The following is a 20,616-nucleotide window of genomic DNA, read 5'->3' as shown; positions in this document are numbered from 1 at the left end:
TTACATTTAAAACACACAACCACTTATATACACACCTATACATAATGTATTTATGCACCCCTTTTCCACCTTTTGAATGTCACTGTTGCCAAATTATAGTGTGGCTGCTGCTACTTTCTTCTGGTCCTCCCCTGACATCATCAAAGGAAAAAGAAATACCTTGCCAGCTTTAGGAGAAAGGAATGGAAGAGAGGCAAAGAAGCTGATGGAATTAAGAGCCTTGATAGTACAGTGGTTTAGTGCACCCTGTTATTAACACAGCTGCCTGCAATTTCTACTGGTTCGAATCTCCAAGGCTCAAGGTTGACTCAGCCTTCCATCCTTTCTAAGGTAGGTGAAATGAGGACCCAGTTTGTGGGGGCAATAAGCTGACTTTGTATAAAATATACAAAAGAATGAAGGCTATTGCTTAACGCATTGTAAGCCGCCCTGAGTCTCCGGAGAAGGGCGGCATATAAATCAAATTTAAAAAAAAAAAAAAGTTGTGGAAGGAGACACACTTGTATTAGGTTCAGAACTGTTAAGAGACTTATAAGACCTGGTTCTATTCTGGTGGTCCTTGCATCAACCAGATTTTCAAAGAGTTGGAGTTGGGACACTTTGAAAAAGCTAAATTTGGATAGATACGTTTGCGGTTGCTGTTGGAGAAAAGATCTGGATCCAGTCCATATTCTCTCTTCCAGGTCATGTTGAGAGACGAAAATCCTTCACTTTAGTTTTATAAATTTACTTCTGATTGTTTAAAACACACCTCCATCTCAAACTTAAATCTATTTACACAAGGGTAAGTACCAATTATTTAAATTCCAAGCAATTGTTCTTGGAACTGGAAAGTCCACTGAGGATTTGGGTTAATGTCAGATAATTTTTCTATTGAAAAAAGTTGATTTTTTTTTTGGAAGGCTAACATTTTCCTCCATGAAAGTGTACTTAATGCAGTGTCCCTTGATGCCGCCTTGGTTGCCAAGGAAACTGGAAGCTTGACATGGAAGAAGAAACAGTCTTGCAACTGAAACTGATAATCTTCTGCTTATTTCCATTCTTCTAGTTCGCTTTTCATGGAAACTAAATTATTATCTCGGGGGGAAAAAACAGAAGACTTAAAAACTATTGCCTACTGTTTTCTAGCCATTTCAGTTTCTGAAGGAAATCTGAAAATGCTTTCTTGTTTTCAAAAAAATTGATTTCAGTGTCTGGCAGGAAAAATAAAATTTTGAAGTGATATAGTTACTCGGAAAACATACTATCCATTCAAGTATCAAAAAGCTCCTGTCATCTACCTAGTGATTTTTATAAATTATGGGGGAGTCCTTTTTTAAATACATCTTTAGAAGATTCTACTAGTTTAAATGTTTTTAAAAGTTGCAGAGGTTATATCACAGGGCATATTATTTTAACTTAAGAGTCACAAGATAGTATTTCCCTCAACAGTTGGTCTGTGAATATGCAATCATTCTGCATTTCATTAGATTATTAAATGACTGATCAAGCCTAAAGTTGTCTATTTTTGTCTGGAGCATTGGACAAAATTATTTTGGTGGAAATACAGGAAATAAACCTAGATGGAGGAGAACTTTCTATAGCAAAGCATTTCACTGCCTTCCGTTTCCTCACTGTGCTACCATTTCATTAGTTCTCCAACCAGGGAAAAATACCTAAAATAATTCCTGCAGATCATCTGATCAGGAGAAGATCCTAATTTTTTCTCTAAGGGAGAGGAGAGAATGTATAGTTATGTAAAACAAGTGAAAGATTAAAATTGGCGTTCATGCCACTGCGGTCTGAGAATTCATGGGTAGACTAATCAGCCCTGTCATTGGAAATTCACCCCTTGATGCTTTTAGTTAAAAATGATAGAATACAAGTCCAGCAACAATAGTTCTTACCCTGTCGGTTTACCATTTGAGTCCTTGATGAGCAACATACAACATCAGTACAAGAAGCTTGTATGCCAATGTTGCCTGGGTAAGCGGTATCTATTTATTGTTTAACAGGATTTCTAGATGGCATACTGGTATATCAGTAAAGCAAAAGCATACAGCGTACGTCCCAACCCACCACCAATAAATCCATTGATAAGATAAATACAGAATGGTTGAACCATAGCACTTGGGTTGCATCAGCAACCCACTAGCTGTTAGTGATCAGTTTCACATCATGAAACTTGTCTTCTTTTAGCTCTTAATATTTCAGCTCCACTTCAGTTTTCCAGAGCAGCCTTCTTGAAATTGTTTCCATTTGTGCTTTGCATTTGTATATGCATTTATGTAAGTGTGCATTTGCAGTTGCTCAATAGATTGCTAAGCTACTTGAGTTTATTTAAATAATACATACTGTATGGGTGCCCATCTCACAGAAATGACTATGAAAGCAACAATCCCATGATTCAAACAACAAAGTCTGAGACAAAAACAATATAATTTATAAAAATAACTTGAACCAAGAGAGTCACTGAATCTTTTAATCCCTTGAACAAATGTCTGGGGGAACAGCCAGATCTTCAATGCCTTATAAAAATTAACAGAGCCAAGGTTATCTGGATTTCCAGAGGGATGCTGTTCCATAGGCAGGAACTGTCACAGAGAAAACACTATTCTTGGGTTCAATAAAATGGCATTGTTTGATGGAAAGGTCCTGGAGCATGCGTCTCTGTTAGTTCTAGTATGGTAGCCAGTAACAGTGGGAGACAGGCACTCTTGCAAAAACATATCATTAAGTGTTGTACCTTATGATTCTTGATGAACGTATCTTTTATGTACACTGAGAGCATATGCACCAAGACAAATTCCTTGTGTGTCCAATCACACTTTGCCAATAAAAAATTCTATTCTATTCTATTCTATTCTATTCTATTCTATTCTATTCTATTCTATTCTATTCTATTCTATTCTATTCTATTCTATTCTATTCTATATATATGTATATTTTTTTCCCAACCAACCATGTCATACAGCCACCTAGTTCTTTTTATGAACTTGAGTCGCTTACTGAGTGGCTATCTGTGAAAGGCGTTTTGAAGAATCAAATGGGATGGATGGTGACCAGAGCTCAGACCCTGGTGTGTTGGTGATGGTGTCTATGAAAATCAACCAAAAGATATAAGGGGGGGGGGGTATTCCTCTGCCCAAACTAGGCAGAATTTTTTGTGGGGCTTGGAAAGAGACGTTCTCCAGCAAACAAATAGGTAGCAAGCAAGTTTTCCAGTTCTGAGAGAAAAGTTCCATGTTCTACACAGTATCTGAAAACAACTCTCTAACCACAATGCAGTATTACTGGTATATGACTTTTTCATGCAAATACCCACACATGCAAGCTGGATTCTGTGCATCTCAGAAATGGATTGCCTTTGCTGATCAAGTGCTTCCTTGAGCTGTTCTAGACATGTCATTTGCCCGTAGGGATTATAAGTGTTACTTGGGGTAAATTTGTGTTTGGAGCTTTCACCCTATTTCTTAGAATTCATAGTAAAAAGCAATGCCTTTGTATGGTTGTCTCCCATATTTGCAGTCTACCTTATTTATATTTACTGCTGGTTTTCAAAAAATTCATTTCTTGAATGCCCCACCATTGTTTGGATTTAATACGAACTCTGAATGAGAGAAATTAAGCACCAGCAATGTCGACCCCTGTGGCAAATATTGATTTTGGATCAGCCTTTCCCAGTTCAGAATCTTCTAGGTATCTTGAATTGGTAATAGTATGATTACAGTACCTCCTGATTCTACTGCTGTGTGTGGAAAAGGTCCTAGACTCCCTGCCTCTTCTCTTTGCGGGGAAGTTAAGATCCCAGCTAGATTAGAAAATCTAGTCCATTGTATAGTTCCTGTAACAGATTCTAGTGGGAAGCCAGCAAGTGGGAAACAAACACCAGAGCACTCTCCTACTTGAGTTCCTTAGTTAACAGTGATTACAAGTTTGTTTTGAAAGCCTGCAGGTTTTCAAAACAAACTTCAGAGTTTATCTTTGTACGTATGCTACATTTTAGTTTAAAATGGCTTGAAGCACAAATCTGACCATAATCCACAAAAGTGTTTCCTTTCCATGGCTACCATATACACAACTGATTATGATTTCATTAATAAAAAGTGTTTTTCCTACTCAATCATTGTTGATACACATGAAAACCGAAGGTTATGAAACCCATTTTTGAAACTGTTCATTGAAATGTAGGCAATGATAGGCTTCTTTTTAAGGCTTCTGGCTGTGTTTCAAGCCTGCAGTAGATTTTTCCCCCTTCATTTCATATTTTAAACTGTAAACTAGATTAGCAACATTCAAACCTGTTTGACAGATTTAAGACAACCTTTTGCAATCCTTACTTTAATATCATTTAAATCACATTAATACACGCTTGAACCAACTAACTTTTGCTGACAGTTGGAAAGATGTCAGCAACCTTTTCCCTAGTGGAAAATAGGCATAGCGTTAAATCCACTGAAACTATATTGGGTATATCCTACAGCCTTTAGAAAACTAACATTTATTTGGTCCAATAAAACCTGGACATATCTACATCATAAAAATCACAATAGTATTTTGGAATGTAGCAATTTACTACTGCAAACACATTATAACATTTTAAATTAATATGTAAATGTTAAGATATTAGCATTTTTACAATATTTTAATTTTGCAACTTGCCAATTAAAATGAGATATTTGAGACGTTGCATGTTTGAATATTTCTTGATATAAAATACGTGGAGGAAGGACTAACCTAGTCTATCTGTTAGTTTTGGATCAGTACAAATTTATTATTTCTGGGAAAATTTGTAGACTTAGATTGCTTCCCGATGCGTACATGCAACTTCATTTCCAATTGTGTTAGGAGCAATCTTGCGACTCTTCCATGTAGATTGTATTTAAGAAGTACCATGAGTGCTACATGAAAATAAGACTATAACTAATTACCATTTCCAACGTTAGAAGATACTAAGGACAAACAAAAACCTCAAAGCAAATTCACCTCCCATCCCCCAGTACCTAAAGACAAGTTGGGAAAATGGTTCCCAAAATATATGGCTCCATGTTGACTCGTGGTTGGTATAGCAGAGCACAGGGATTGAGGCCTCTATTTTGGTGCCTGCTTGAAATAAAGAACCCTGGGGATTTATCAAGATTATGTTGGTTTTAACCAATGGTTTGGGTTCTACATTTGCATTGCTGAATCACACATTCATGAGGTAAGCTGTTTGTTTGGCTAGTGCAACAGTTATTATTATCTCTCAGAGCTCTTTTATGCCTTTCATTTGGATTTAACTACTGGATTAGAGGTCCAGGAATTTGTTCTCCATTGTGGGGGGAGACAGCAGCCAGGCTTGGGATGCACTCATCCGTTCAGATTGGTGGACTGAGTCTGTCAAAGTTGCTAAGTCCCGCCTTTGTTGCTATGGTCTCCCAGCTTTTGACGCAGTCCGTCAGACTGGACAGTCAAGTTGGATTGTGTCTCTGGCTTAATATCTGGATATTTCTGTAATTCAGTGCAATTTTGGACCTTTTCAGTTTATCTATATAGATACCTAGTTTATCTGTATAGATACTTCCCTTGTTTTCCCAGTATTATTTTCACAATTTGCCACACCCATTTTATGAGAGGGTAATGTTTGCAACTTGAAAAGTACGTTTTTTCGGACTGTTTTCTCTCAGGAGGTATTGTGAACCTCCTCAAATGTTTGAGATTTACTTTGGAACCAGCCTCCAAGAGAGCTATCCAGTGGTGGGATTTAAATCATTTAACAACTGGTTCTCTGCCCTAATGATTGGCTGGGTGGGCGTGGCCATGGTGAGCATGACCAGAGGGTGTGACAGGCATCACTTGGCCTCCTGCACCCCCTGGGAGCAAAAACGGGCCATGCGGGGCGCACCGCACCCCCCACGCCCTATTTTGGACCTAGTAGGCCTCCCTGCACTTACCTGGGAGCCAAAATGGGGCACGGGGAGACTCCTGGAAGGGGAGGGGTGGGGTCAGCCAGCAATTTAACTACTAGTTCGCCAGAACTGGCTGAATCCCACCACGAGCTATCCTACCTAAAGTCCAGGGAAAAAATGATAAATACACAGAAAAATATCTATATTTGCTGGGCTCTAACTTCTTTCAGTCTTTAAAACAACAGTACTATTTTTGTTAACTAATATTGAGATGTAAGTTGCAGTTTCCACTATTTTTAGCAAGGTATGGCCAATTGCTCCTTATTGAAGCACATACATAAAATAACTCGATGGGATCGTCACCTTGTTTTTATCCATGCAAACAGGCTCAGTCTGTGCTTGCATTGGGACTGAGTAGTCACAGATGGAGAAAAGTAAATAGAAGCGCAAGGTGAGCACTGTAAGAAAACAAATGCAGGGTAAGTAAGTATTCACTAATGACAGCCACAGGCTCAGTGGTGTGTAATATGAGCTCTTACTCTGAGTTATAATCAATGACATACGCTGGAGCTTTCACATACTGTTGGGGCCATACGTTCAGAACCTGTAAACAGCATGAAATAAAAATGGCATGGTTGTCATTTAGCTCTTAAGTTTCAGCCCTTTTCTCTTATGCTTTATTTATCTTGCTCTTGCTTTCATCTTTTGCCCACTTGACTAGACAGCCAGTTATAACTTTGGAATCTCTGGCCAAGCCTTACATCATCACCACTCCAAGAATGGACTCTTGGGGAAAGCAAAAATAAACACGGTCCATTCTGGCAGCTGAGAGCAAAGTGTCTGCCAAATTCTCACCCCCGTTGGCAGGAGGACCTGACTTCCCATACTTATTTCCAAGCTCTGGTTCTGAGAGAAAGGCTATTTATAATCTGTTCCACATTAACCTCAGTCCTGGCTGCTAGGTCTCTAAAATTACAATCTTGGGAGTTAATTTTACCAGATCAAGGCACTCCTGCATCCCCTGATAAATTAAATATAGTATGTATTAAAAATATGATTCCACACAAAAGGGAAACACTGAGGTTTAAGATTATTTTTTTGCTAAAATAAATCAGTTTAAAGGACCAGTCAAAATATGGATAACTGCAGAGATTGACAGACACAGTGGACTGAGAAAATGTCAACAGCACTGTGGGACAGTTCTTATCTCCTTAGATCTGTCAGAGGAAAGCTTACATTTAAAATTTTTTTTACAAAAAATGAAAAGCTAAAGTAAAAAAGCAGGTGCCAAATTGTCAAATAAGATGCCAACTCTCTGGTCCACTTTTATGAAGCTAATATGCATAGCAAAAGCAGAACTACAACTTATTCTTCAGAAGGGGGCATTGTGGATGACTTGTGTAAACTATGTGCCTTTCTTCCATTGAAAATGTAAGTTTCTCCATTCTCTGTCCCAAAGGAAAAGCTATTATCCTGCTAATGTTTCCTTGGATATTGGATATGATTACAGATAGTCCTTAACTTACACCTACTTGTTTAGCAACTGTACTGAAGTTATAACACACTGGAAAAAGTAACTTACAATTGGTTGATTACCACAGTTTATCGGATCCCCACAGCAACATGATCAACATTTGGAAACTTGGTAACCAGTACCGTATTTTTCGAAGTATAAGACGCTCCAGACTATAAGACGCACCTACCTTTTTTGGTGAGGAAAACAAGAAAAAGAAATCTGTCTCTGTCTTCCAGCAATTTTGCCTTGTTGCAGCAAACAGCAAATAGCCTGCTTTACTTTCATTTTCGTTTTCAGCATAGCTTGATTAGCACAAGGAAAAAAAAAATCTGTTCCCAGCAATTTATCTCCTTGCAGCAAGCAGCAGAGGCCCCCGCAAAACAGCTGAGAGCAAAACAGCTGAGAGTTGGGAGGCTGATCCAATCAACTTGTGCTAATTAGGCTGTGCTGAAGCTGAAATGAGCTGTTTCTGCTTGCTACAAGGAGGTAAACTGCTGGGAGGCAGAGGCCAAAGTGTGGGGGCCAGTGGATGGGCGGGGCTACATTCGGTGTATAAGACGCATCGAAATTCTCACTCCCTTTCTTATACTCCGAAAAATACGGTATGTATTTCTGAAAGTTGAAATGTCCCGGGGTCACAGAATTGCCATTTGCAACCTTCCTAGCTGGCTTTCAACAAGCATGGTCAATGGATGAAGCCGGTTTCGGCTAAGGCCGACATTATCCACTTAACAACTGCAATGATTTGCTTAACAGCTCATAAAATTGAGGGTGACCCATTGAAACACCTTGCTTAGCAATGGAAATTCTGATCCCAATTGTGTTCCTAAATCGAGGACTATCTGTATGCCCCTCCTGACTCCTGCACTTAGTATCATCTAATTGAAAATAAAATACCAGCATGTCAAATTCATCATGTTTCTAAGGTTTCCAAGCTAGTTCAGTCAATGGGTAAATAATGGGTAATTTTCAGTAGGCTGAAAATTACAATCTGATATCTGACTGTTGAAAGGGACCGTTTATTTCCATCAGACAGTGTCTAAAAGGGCTTACAATGTTGATAGTCCGAAGGAATTAATACATTATTTCACCTAACTTTTCTATGAATAGGAACATCACAAGTTTCTTGTGCAAACAGATGTATAACAAGATTATTTTATAAATAGCCTGCAATTAAGCACATGACGTTTAAAATTGATTTTGGTTTTATACATAGAAATTCTCTGAGAGGAAAGGAACAAAATAAATCACTAGCTTATATTGTTTTCAATTTGATATTTTCCTTACCTGCAATAATGGCATAAATAATGCAATTTGGCAAAGGTGGTAAGAAAGCTTCGGGATATCCTGCCATATCAAGATGAACTCCCATGAACATAAGTAAGATGGAGTTTCCTGCTTAGTAAAAAAGAGAGAATAATTTATTTAACGAAATAAAATAAAATCCTTCTATCAATAACTTTGATAGCTTAACCTGAAACGATACCACAATGATCTCTTTGACTACAAATGCTAACCAAAGGAAATCTTGCATATGACATGAGATTACACAATGCACATATTGTTCAGTAACAACTGGCAAAATAACAACAGCACAACACTTCTGTAAAACTCTGTCCCATAAACTGCCTTGATTTAAGCCTTGAATGTATCCATGATTCCAGTCCTGAACATAAATCCTGTGATGCTTGTAACAGTAGCCACTCCCCAGGAAGGCCTCTCTAAAGCTTCAATGGAAAATGGCCATCTTTTAACACAAGGAAAACAACTGGAGGGTGCACTGCTAACCCTTCCTCCTACAAAATCCTAGCTTCCCTTTAATTGTCATATTGATTAGTGCTTTGATCCATCTGAAACCTTCCATTATACTGGAAGTCACATGATGCCGACAGAAGCTTCAAAAACATGACATCCAGTTTTGAACAACTAGATCTTGCCATGCTAAAATTTATTACCTAGAGAATCTTACTGCCAGCAGCCAGCCTTTCAGTTCCTATTCATTAATTTTGGAGACCTTGTAGACAGCTGATCTTTCTGGAAACTCTGGGCAGTGAAAGACAAGTCTGATAAAAAAATAAAAAAAACTAGCTGATGTTTTCCTTACATTATACACCAGTTTTCCACATTTTTGCTGTTGGGTTTTACATTAATGGATGTTTTGATTTTCAGACAGATATGTATAGAAGCTAACATAATTCTTTTTAGAACAGGCATATTGTCTAATCAATTTTCTTTTATTCCATCCATCCTAAATACTGTTTGTGAAACAAGTTGTCAGCTTTATCTAAGGCTCATGATGAAATGCAGTGTACACTATAATTTGTGACTAAAATAAGGAGGTTGATATTCATTTTTTTAACAATATCTTAATTAAATGTCTTAAATTATATAAGCTGTTCAGATAAACCCACAATGCTGCTTAGATTCTCTAAATAGATTTTAGAATACTTTTGAGAATGGACAGTTTGTAGAAAGTAAAGCAGATTGGAAAAAATAACATGAACCTGACTTCCCTAGCATTAATCTAATATAACTTTTTACAGCTCTTCCCTCTCTCCTGCGTTTACTTAATTCCAGTAAGGTCTATACAATGTCCTGGTAACCCACATATTTAGAAATGTGGGTTTATTTTATTGAATCACATATCTCCTAAGTCAGATCATCACACAACTGTTGTCTCTTGATGTTGGATTGGTTCTAAGCAAAGGTGTCTGTGAATGGAATCTACAGTTATTTAATTGTAATTATCCTAACAGACAGCACAATCATAGATGTGGAACAGAGGAAAGGGGAGCAAAATATGTTTGTGTTAGTCTTTCAAGGTAGACAAGAAACAGGCATAGCAAGGTTGATGGGAATTTGACTTTAATGTTGTAGGTACGAGCCAACCTACAACTCGTTGGGTCATTCTTTGTCAATAATGACTTGCCTAAAGAGAGAAACAAAATGACCATGGGCAGGCAAAGAAGCAGTGGGAGTTGGATCTACTTCCAGCTTCTTGCCGGTTTCCCCATTGACTTTGTGGGAAGTTGACAAGGAGTTTTGGAAATTAGGCACGTGACTGTAGCTGACAAATTTGCAAATATAACTCATCTGAAGATCCTTGAAATTAAAATTCCACAGGAGTGATGGGTCTTGGATTGTATACACATTCTGTAAATTAGTGCATTTGAGGTACTTGACATTGTCCTATGATACACGGTTTCAACTAATTGAAGGCTACAGAGTTTTAAGTAGTATACTGATAATAATAGTAATAGATTCTTGAAAAATCTGTTTCCTTTATAGCAAACAATGCTACATAACAAAGCAGGGATATTAGACAGTTTTTTCTCTTCCCTTCTCTCTCTCCTTTTCATAACTTTTTTTTAATGTTCTCTTAACAACTGTTTCATGCCTTCATCAGGGTTATTTCTGTGTTCCTCTATACTTTGAGGCCCCGGCAGAGGATGATATCCAACAGACAATGGATACAAAGCTGGATTATTTGTTATTGCCCATTTGTGTCAGCATGTCTGGGAGACCAGAAAACATTCAACACTTAGAATTCCATTGTTCCTCCCCAGTATTGCAATATTCTGTCCTCAACAATGAGGCAAAACAATTTCCTGTAAAATGTGGCCAAATGGGATACAGATGGTGGTAGTTGGGCAGTCATCATCAGACTGTCTAGTTGGATAGATGCTGTTCTGCAGCCAAAGACTTGTCCATGGAAGGCTGGAGGCAGACTTCATTTTTGTGGACTTCAGCCAGCCCAGCAGACCAAGACTAATTCTGTCTTCTCAGGATATCGTCTGAAGGGCCCAATAGTTCTGCAGCAAACCATGATGATGTCAAAATGGCTTGCTTGGTGATATCATATAAACATCACCCGTACATACTTATAGCAGCATTTAAGTGATCCATATTTCATCATGCACCCAGCTCATCCTTGGCTCTCCTCAGTGATGTTCATGAAAAGTCCAGAACTAATTCGGGACATTGTGCTTCTATAGTGTTTAGAGACCTCCTTATTAGCCTTTGGTGAGCTGGATTACAACTTCTGGGAGCATAATGACGTCCTGCCTTCCTTCCTTCCTTCCTTCCTTCCTTCCTTCCTTCCTTCCTTCCTTCCTTCCTTCCTTCCTCTCTCTCTCTCTTTCCCCTTCTCTCTCATTTGTTTCCCTCTCTTTTCCCCTCTCTCTCATTCTCTCCTTCCAGCTCTCTCTCATTTCTCTTTCCCTCACCCCTTCTCTCTCTCTCTCTCATTTGTTTCTTTTTCCTCTCACACTCTCCCTCCATCATTTTCTCATTTCTCACTTTTTTCCCATTTTCTCTCATTCACTCTCATTTCTCTCTCTCTCTTTCTCTTTCTCTCCCTCTCATTTCTGTTCTTCTCTTTTTCCTCTTTCTTTCTTTCTTTCTTTCTTTCTTTCTTTCTTTCTTTCTTTCTTTCTTTCTTTCTTTCTTTCTTTCTCCCCCTTCTCTCTCTCATTTGTTTCCCTCACTCTCATTCTCTCCTTCCATCATTTTCTCATCTCTCTCTCTCTCAGAAAGCCAAGGCTGGGCCAACCCGGCGAGCTCTCCTTGGGGCTCTTTGCTAGTCTTTTTCTTTCTACTTGGCAACTATTTGGAAATCTGGGCTGGCTGAGAAGCAACCATGAGCCATGGCGGCGGCTTCCCTGAAGACGACTCTCCTCTTCCTCTTCATACGACCCCCCTGGCCAGCTGTTGCGGGGCCGGGAGGATGTGCATGAGCAGGGATACCCTCTTCAAGAGAGCGGAGTGGTGCCTCTGGCGGCGTTGATTGAAAAGCATCATCTGGCGGCTTTAAATCTTGCACATGGAACTTTCAACACCTGGAGGACACTTTTCAATCAACACTGCTGGCAGCAGTGCTCAACTGGAGGAGTAAAGAATCTCAGGGCAGTGGGAAAAGGGGGCTGGCCCCGCCGAACCTCACATGCCCACCCCGAGGATCAGGCTCAGAGAAAGCTGGAGCACCCTGGCCAAAGACACTCCCCCGTCAGCCAGTCAACCTGCCTGCTCCACGTGCCTTTGCTGTGCTTTGGCCAAGCCCAGTCCCTCACTTGAGGGTATCCCCGCTCATGTGTGCCCTCTGGGCCCCACAACAGCCGGCTAGTGGGTCACAAGAGAAGGAGGAGGAGGGTCCTCTTCTGGGAAGCTGCCATGGCGGCTCATCCTTGCTCCTCAGCTGTGGGCCTGTCCCTCTTTCCGTCTGTTTTGGTCTGTTTCTTAATTTTGAGATTAAAATTGACATTTTAAAGCATCTGACTTGTGGCTAGAGCAAAAGTCAGATGTAACAAATTGGTAAAAGAGATCAATCAACTGAACAGAAGCTTATACAAAGAGGGAAACATGAGAATGCTATCATGAAATATTATATACCTAGTAACCAGTGGTGAAATGTACTTACCTTCACTACCGGTTCGGGAATGTGAGCGCGCGTGCCTCTTCTGCGCATGTGCAGAGCCTTCTGTGCATGTGTAGAGGGTCAAAAATGGGACATAATGACTCCCGGTGGGTGGGCGGAGGCTCCCACTGCCGGCGCTACAGGTTTGCATGAGCTGGATAGATTTCACCACTGCCCATCACAGATTTTCAGCATACTGGATCCAAGTTTTGATAGACAAATTGTCACTTCATATCCAGCTTAAAGGATTTGTTAAAAATACAGTTTGAGAGTTTCAAGCATTTGGAATCAAGAACTTTTTAATGGATGTAGGGCTATCTGGTTGTTGTGATAAACTATTGTACTGACAACTAGAGATTAAAGAGTGAGAATACAAAGTCTTCTCAACCTGAAAAATTATTACCTCTAACTATGCAAAACATTGGTTTCCTCTGATTTGTTAGGTTATAAATTCATCTGGTTTAGATTTGGGCTTTGCCTGAGCATTGATCTTGAGTGATTTCTCTCTATTGTTCAAAAATACATAACATATTTCCGAGGTCAGTCTTGATGCCAGAAGGTTGAAAAGTAATCTAGTGGAATGTTAATTTTAAAAAGAGAACCTCTTAAAATTCAGGAGATGAAAAACAATTGGCATTTATAATGGGGAAATGTTATTTTGTGACAAAAATTGACATCATTTCATTTTTTATTTTATATTTCTATTCATAGGGATTACCATGCAACAATTTCCAAAGCAAAAATAGTAAGGAGGCTTGTGTGGGGCTTAAGGTGTATGCCACAGGAAAGTAATATTTAATTTGGTATATGAGTATTTTGGATAGTGGTCATTGTGAACATTAAGATAATTATCAAGCATACGGAATTTTAAGGTTTGCTGAAGAAGATTTAACATGGTTTCTTCAAAGATACATGTTTCATTAAGTTTTCAGAGTTATGGAGTCCAGCAACAACTGGAAGATGGCAAATCTCCCATCTCTGTATTAGAACAGGATTGTATACTTCTGATAACTTGATTCCCAGAGACCCTGATATTGTATGTCAATGATTGTATTCTAATAGTTAGATTAAATGAGCATGGGAGAGAGGATTAAGTGTTAAAATGACCCTTAATTTTTCCCAATATTTTTTAAAGAAGAGAGGGAATTGTGAGGTGGGCATCATGTAGCCCTCTCCCCACTTTGTACCCCTCTTTTAGACAATTTCAGGAAGTTGGGGGTGTGTGGGTAGACACTATTTATTTGTAATGGTGAAAACCTTTTGAGAAAAGCCAAATCTACAGGTAAAGAGGATTTCAGTACTTTGAGGAAACTGATGAGGACAGAAGGCAAAGAGTGGGAATAAATAGATATATTTATATCTAAATAACATGCTGGAAGCTTTCAAAGGTAAGTCTCATGGAGGAAACTGATCATAGTAGATTCCTGGATCATTCAGTGAAGCTCAGTAGTAGGAGGTACAGAATAGGAAGCACTTCTTCAGATAAAGTTTAGTTAAATTATGATACTGTCACAAATTATAGGATGGCCATCAACTTTTATAGTTTGAAGAAAGGACTGGACTAATTCCTGGTTACTAAAAATGTTATTAATGGCTGCTAATCTTTGTACATTACCTCTAATATTGGAACAGCAGGGGATGGATGGAAAGCAGAGGGGGCGTCTTAAGTTCATGTTTTTGTTCTAGACTTCTCAAGGGAATCTGCACAATTGTGGGAGCAGGAAGCTTGATTAACAATGCTTTTGGTCTGTTTTAGAATAACAGAGTTGGAAGGGATCTTGAAGTTTTCTAGTTCAACCTGCTGCTTAAGCAGGAAACTCAATACCATTTTAAGTGGTTGTTCAATCTCTTCTTAAAAACCTCTATGTTGGAGCACCCACAACTTCTAGAGGCAAGTCATTCCACTGATTAATTGTTCTAACTGTCAGGAAATTTAACCTTATTTCTAGGCTGGTTCTTTCCTTGATTAGTTTCCATCCATTGATTCTTGTTATGCCTTTAGATGATTTGGAGAATAGGTTGATCGTCTCTTCTTTGGGGCAGCCCTTCAAATATTGGGACACTGTTATCATGTCATCCCTAGTCCTTTTCATTAGACTAGACATACCAAATTCCTGCAACCATTCTTCATATGTTATAGTCTTCAGTCCCCTAATCATCTTTGTTGCTCTTCTCTGCACTTAGTTTCAGTTCTGTTCTGATGTATGAAACTCCCTCAGTGCCAAGCAGAGGTGGGTTTCACCAGGTTCTGCCCAGTTCTGGAGAACCGGTAGCGGAAATTTTGAGTAGTTTGGAGAACCAGTAGTAAAAAGTCTGACTGGCCCCACCCCCATCTATTCTCTGCCTCCCGAGTCCCAGCTGATCAGGAGGAAATGGAGATTTTGCAGTAACCTTCCCTTGGATTGGGGAGGGAATGGAGATTTTACAGTATCCTTCCCCTGCCATGCCCACCAAGCCACGTCCACAGAACCAGTAGTAAAAAAATTTGAAACCCATCACTGGTGCCAAGGATAGGCAGTTGGTACCTATGGGCACCAGTGGAATCCCAGATATGTCCCTTGATAGCCACTATCCTCAATCTGGCTTTTAAAAAGGAGGGCTTCAGCTTCTCACACCAAAAATCCAGTCATTTCCTTGAAGAGGTCTTGAATTATATGAGTGGAATTTCAACACTGGGAAGCACTATCAATTTTTTCTAAAAGCAGGATTACTAGCCCTTAATTGTGTGCTATTGTTCACTGTATATTTTAATAGAATATGTAAATATGTTCTTATGATAATACAATTTTCAGAGTACTTTTGCATCAACATTTTAATGCTAATCAAGGCTTGCGTTTTTTTTCCAGCCCAAATTTTGCTATAATAGCTCTTTTAAAAGTTATTTCAGATAATTTCTCTTTAGAGTTCTGGCTTTCTTCCATGATCCATCTGTATAAAAGCATAAATCATTAATTATTCTTGTGAATAAAATGAGGTATTTTGCCTAGCTTTTTCCATTAAATACCTCAAGTATAATGTGGCATGTGGTCACATATGTAGCTACACAGTCACTCACTTGTGGTTAAAAGTGATTCATTTTGGGTTTCAGAAGCTCCATAGATGTCCTCTCTCTTCCTGGTATCTTGTAACAACGAAAGAACAAACACAGTTAGCCTTTCTGATTGATTATCTTGCCTGTGGACACATCTATTTTCTTACAGAATGTTTGTGTAAGTGAGAGGAAATATAATGAGGCATAAAACTGTCTACATCTCACTTAAGTTCTCTGAAACACTGATGGTGTTTATTAATGAGTCAGCTCCTTCTCAAGCTCCCTTTCAACACCCAGCTCCTTTTATTTCATTTCGCCCTGTTGCCTAGGAAGAGAAGTCAGAGCAAGTAAAGTTGGCTCATATTTCTTCTTCTGTCAATGACCACAGATAAAAAGGTAGCAGTTGCAAGTGGCAAAATATTTTGATGACAGTACCGGGCGGAACTCCAACCAAAGTACAAACAAATCTCTGTACATGAAGCCCCTGTTGGTGCTACATTCATACCTTTTCTTCCGTCCCATTCATGTTTTCAATGAATCGTTTAAAAAAACTCTCCCCTTGAATATGTATGCAAACACACACACATGCACACACACGTACACATCAGAGGTGGGTTTCAGCAGGTTCTGACCAGTTCTGGAAAACCGGTAGCGGAAATTTTGAGTAGTTCGGAGAAGCGGTAGTAAAAATTCTGACTGGCCCCGCCCCATTTATTCTCTGCCTCCCAAGTCCCAGCTGATCGGGAAGAAATGGGAATTTTGCAGTATCCTTCCCCTGGACTGGGGAGGGAATGGAGATTTTACAGTATCCTTCCCCTGGAGTGGGGTGGGAATGGAGATTTTACAGTATCTTTCCCCTGCCACGCCCACCAAGCCATGCCCACCAAGCCATGCCATGCCCACCAAGCCACACCCACAGAATCGGTAGTAAAAAATTTTGAAACCCACCACTGGTACACATCTATATACACAAAATTAGCATTCAGATTGTAGGAGCATTTTTGTGTAGTTAACTGATATAAGCATAGGTAGTCCTCAACTTACAACAGTTCATTTAGTAACTGTTTGAAGTTTAACAACGACACTGAAAAAAGCGATTTGTGACCATTTCCCACACTTATGACCGTTGCAGTATCCCCATGGTCACATGATTTACACATATTTATGACTGTCACAATGTCCTAGGGTAGGGGTTGGCAACCTTAAACACTCAAAGAGCCACAAACGTCCTAACTGGAAGCCCCCCATTCAATTCTGGGGCCGACCGGAAGTCCAGTTCCCCCACCATAGAGTCGTCTCCTAGTGCGGCATCCTTTTTCCTCTACCTGTCCTAACCGAAAGCTTTATCAATTGTGGAGCCAACCAGCAACAGGGAGTCGCAGCAGAGGGATGAAAGAACCACATGCAGCTCCAGAGCTGCGGGTTGCTGACCCATGTCCTAGGGTCATATGACCAACTTTTACGACCTTCTGACAAAGTCAATGGGGAAGCCAGATTCACTTAACAACCATGTTACTAATTTAACAACTGCAGTGATTCATTTAACAACGTGACAAGAAAAGTCATAAAATGGACCAAAACTCAGTTAACAAATTTCTCACTTAGCAACATAAGTTCTGGGCTCAGTTATGGTTGAAGTCATGTGTTCTCCAAGCCCCATGTATATTGCATGGAAAGTCCAGGAGAAGCTCTTTGTAGCCTTCCAGTGCTATTGGTTCCTACATGTGCAGTGCTCACCTGACCCTAAGAAAATATACCTTACCTTGGAGGAAAGAAGAACCGATAGGATGCGACAAAGAGTGTTGACATGAATGGGAGGATGTTGTTGGGAATTCTTGACCTCAAATGCATATTTCCCTGGGATTACATGGCTCTTTTATGACTTTAACACAAGAAGTAATTTCTTTAAAACAGGTATAGTGTATTCACCCATTCAAAACAAGTTTTTGCTACAAATACGAAGTGCTACACTCCCCTTGTTTTTCCTTGTTTATATGGATGAGGGTATTTCTAGACTTGCAGTGTTTTGAGAAGGACAATATTTGTTTTCAAGAAGAGATTTTTCTGAGTGTTTCTGTCAAAACTTAAGACTATTTTCATTGTTATCTAATTATAAGGGACTTAAGAATGAAAAGACTGAAATAATAATGTCCTTAGTAATACTGCATAACAGGGATCTCCTATCTAAAACAACTCCCAGCCATATTTATTTGTTCCCTATGACTATCGTTAAGTGTTGTACCTTATGATTCTTAACAAATGTATCTTTTCTTTTATGTACACCGAGAGCATATGCACCAAGACAAATTCCTTGTGTGTCCAATCACACTTGGCCAGTAAAGAATTTTATTCTATTCTATTCTATTCCATAGAGTAGTAATAAGCAAGGGAAGGAAACATATGCTCAAATGCAACGATAATTACTTTGGCACTATACAATGTTTTTGACTCCAGATTTCTTCTATTAAGCAGGGCTGGACTGCTAGAGAGAGTAGAGGGCATCAGGAAATGTCAGAATCATAATAATATTTTCCTCAATCTGTGAGTCTTACACCCTTGATAAGGAGGTCTGTGTGAATTCTCTGTAGGTGCTATTCTATATTGTATGATATTCTCTTTTTTGTATATTCTGTTGTTGTGAGGGCCAGAAAGGATAGGAACTCTTATCGGTAGGGATACCTTAGGGCTATTGTTGGGTGAATCATTGGACCTATGGAGCAAGTGGACTTCTTTTCTTCCTAAATGCATTATAATTCTTTTCATTGTATCTATTGGAATTTAGATATTGTTCGTATCTCTGTGCAGGCATGTACATATGTGTATGCAGGGGTGGTATTCACTTACCTTCCCTACCGGTTTGCAAATGTCTACACATGCGCACGGCCTTCTGCATATGTGCCCGGTCTCAAAAATGTGCCTAAATAGGATGGCATAGAGCTGGGGCAGGGGGGCGGGGGGGTGGGCGGGCCGGCCCCACCCATGATTTTCACTACTAGTTCGGGTGAACTAATCCGAACCGGCTGAATAGCACCTCTGTGTATATGTGTATTACCACACACGCATATATATCACAAAATGTAAACCAAAGAGGACATATTTTTATTATTTGGTAAAAAACAAAATTAATAACATAGATTAAAAATAAATATGTATAACATGCGTAAGGTAAAGTAATAGACAGTTCCCATGCAGTTAATAAGAGAAATGTGACAACTTCCTATGATATTTTAGTTTCCAGTTATTAAGTTTATCTCAATAAAAGGAAGGGTGACATTGTTAGTAACTGGTCGCTCTGCCAGAAAATTACCGGAAGTTCAGTACAGTTCTTATTTATTGCCAAAAGAGGTTTCCAGCCACATCTGAGGAAAATTTAATACACAAGCTGCACTCCTAAATTTACTCAGAACTTAAGGTAACTTTGTTGAAGAAAGTATTTAGCAATTTAAAGTATTTAGGAATAAAATATTTTATTTAAAGTGAGGAAGTGCTAAGTTAACTATATTATAAGAACAAACTGATGCTGGATAAAGAGTGATTGTTTTAAAAAGAGTGAAATAAAATACATGACAGTTTACTTGCCATCTAAATGGAGGTGGTTTATAAAAACAAAAGTGGCAAAACTCTCAAGAAGGGTTGGGCAACTATTTTTTAGGACTGAGGGCTCTACTTCATCCTGCAGTGGAAAACTAGGGGCCATATGTTCAAATATATTTGGGGCTACGGCAAAGAGGTCCATGTGACTAAAACACAGGCAGTTTTAATTTATCAATATACCGGTATACTGTCATATTCTCCAATTTTGTATCATTGGCAAATTTATCTTTTCCAGTGCTTTGCTAAATTTGTCCTGGTAGCTTTCAACAAATATCTCCCTACAATAAATTGTGATTCCCCCCCCCCCGCCCATTTATATTTATATTTTTTGAAATTATATCTAATGGAAACATTTGTGCTTTCTGTTAAAAATTTGTTTTTCTAATTTTATGGATATTCTGATCTGTACATATATACCAATGTGTGATAAAAATGTTACTTTATTGTTGTCCCATCGCTGTGTGCTCTTCTGTGGGATCCTAAGCAAGTCAGTAGAGTCAGGTCTTCCCACGTTTATGAAAGGCCAGGAAAGTGGAGACCCGGCTCATCTTTTGGGGGAAGACTGTTCCACAGGGTAGGGGCAATAGCAGAGGAGGCTCTCTTCCTGGATCCCCCACCAATTGAATTTTTTAACTGACAGGTTCCACAGCATACTTCCCTGCCTAACCAAGTGAGATGGACTGATGGACTGTGGCAAAGGGAGCCTCACATGGCATTTCTCAGCTACTTGTTAAATTAGTCTTTCCTTCTGTGAAAGCATTAACTGCCATGGCTTCCATTGGTATTTCATTAGTGATTTGGTCATCTGCTTACTGAACCTAAAGAAGGATGCCTGTAAAAGAGAGATTCCTTTTTTTTTTTTACTCAGTTTTGCCAAAGGTGTTATTCTCTTTTCCATAACAAGATCAAATTACTAATTTATTTATATTGCATATTTCTTAATGTATTGCATATTTAAACCACCCATCTCCTTCAAATACATGAAAAGCATTACAAAACAAACCCACAGCAGTACTTTTCAACTTCTATAGTTTTTTTCTGGAATTCTGTCAAAATGGGTTTGATTCAAGGGTGAAATGATTTTATTCCATTGACACATTTGCAAATGCCAGACTTTCCTTCAGATGACTGGTTACAGAGCTTTCCCAGCTTATTGTCAGAGGATGGTACACTAGAGATATCAGTAGCATTTTTA

General features: G+C 39.1%; 1 protein-coding gene across 38 annotated transcripts in view; it reads left to right on the top strand.

The window, feature by feature from the left end:
• Positions 1-20,616, top strand: part of BAZ2B (bromodomain adjacent to zinc finger domain 2B) — a 249,203-nt gene that overhangs the window by 19,377 nt on the left and 209,210 nt on the right. The window lies entirely within an intron of this gene.

This window comes from Pantherophis guttatus, chromosome 1 (genome assembly GCF_059756535.1).
Source record: "Pantherophis guttatus breed Tessera chromosome 1, ASM5975653v1, whole genome shotgun sequence".
Lineage (NCBI taxonomy): Eukaryota > Metazoa > Chordata > Lepidosauria > Squamata > Colubridae > Pantherophis > Pantherophis guttatus.
Note: the sequence above shows the minus strand (reverse complement) of the source record. Positions and strands in the feature narration are given on the sequence as shown.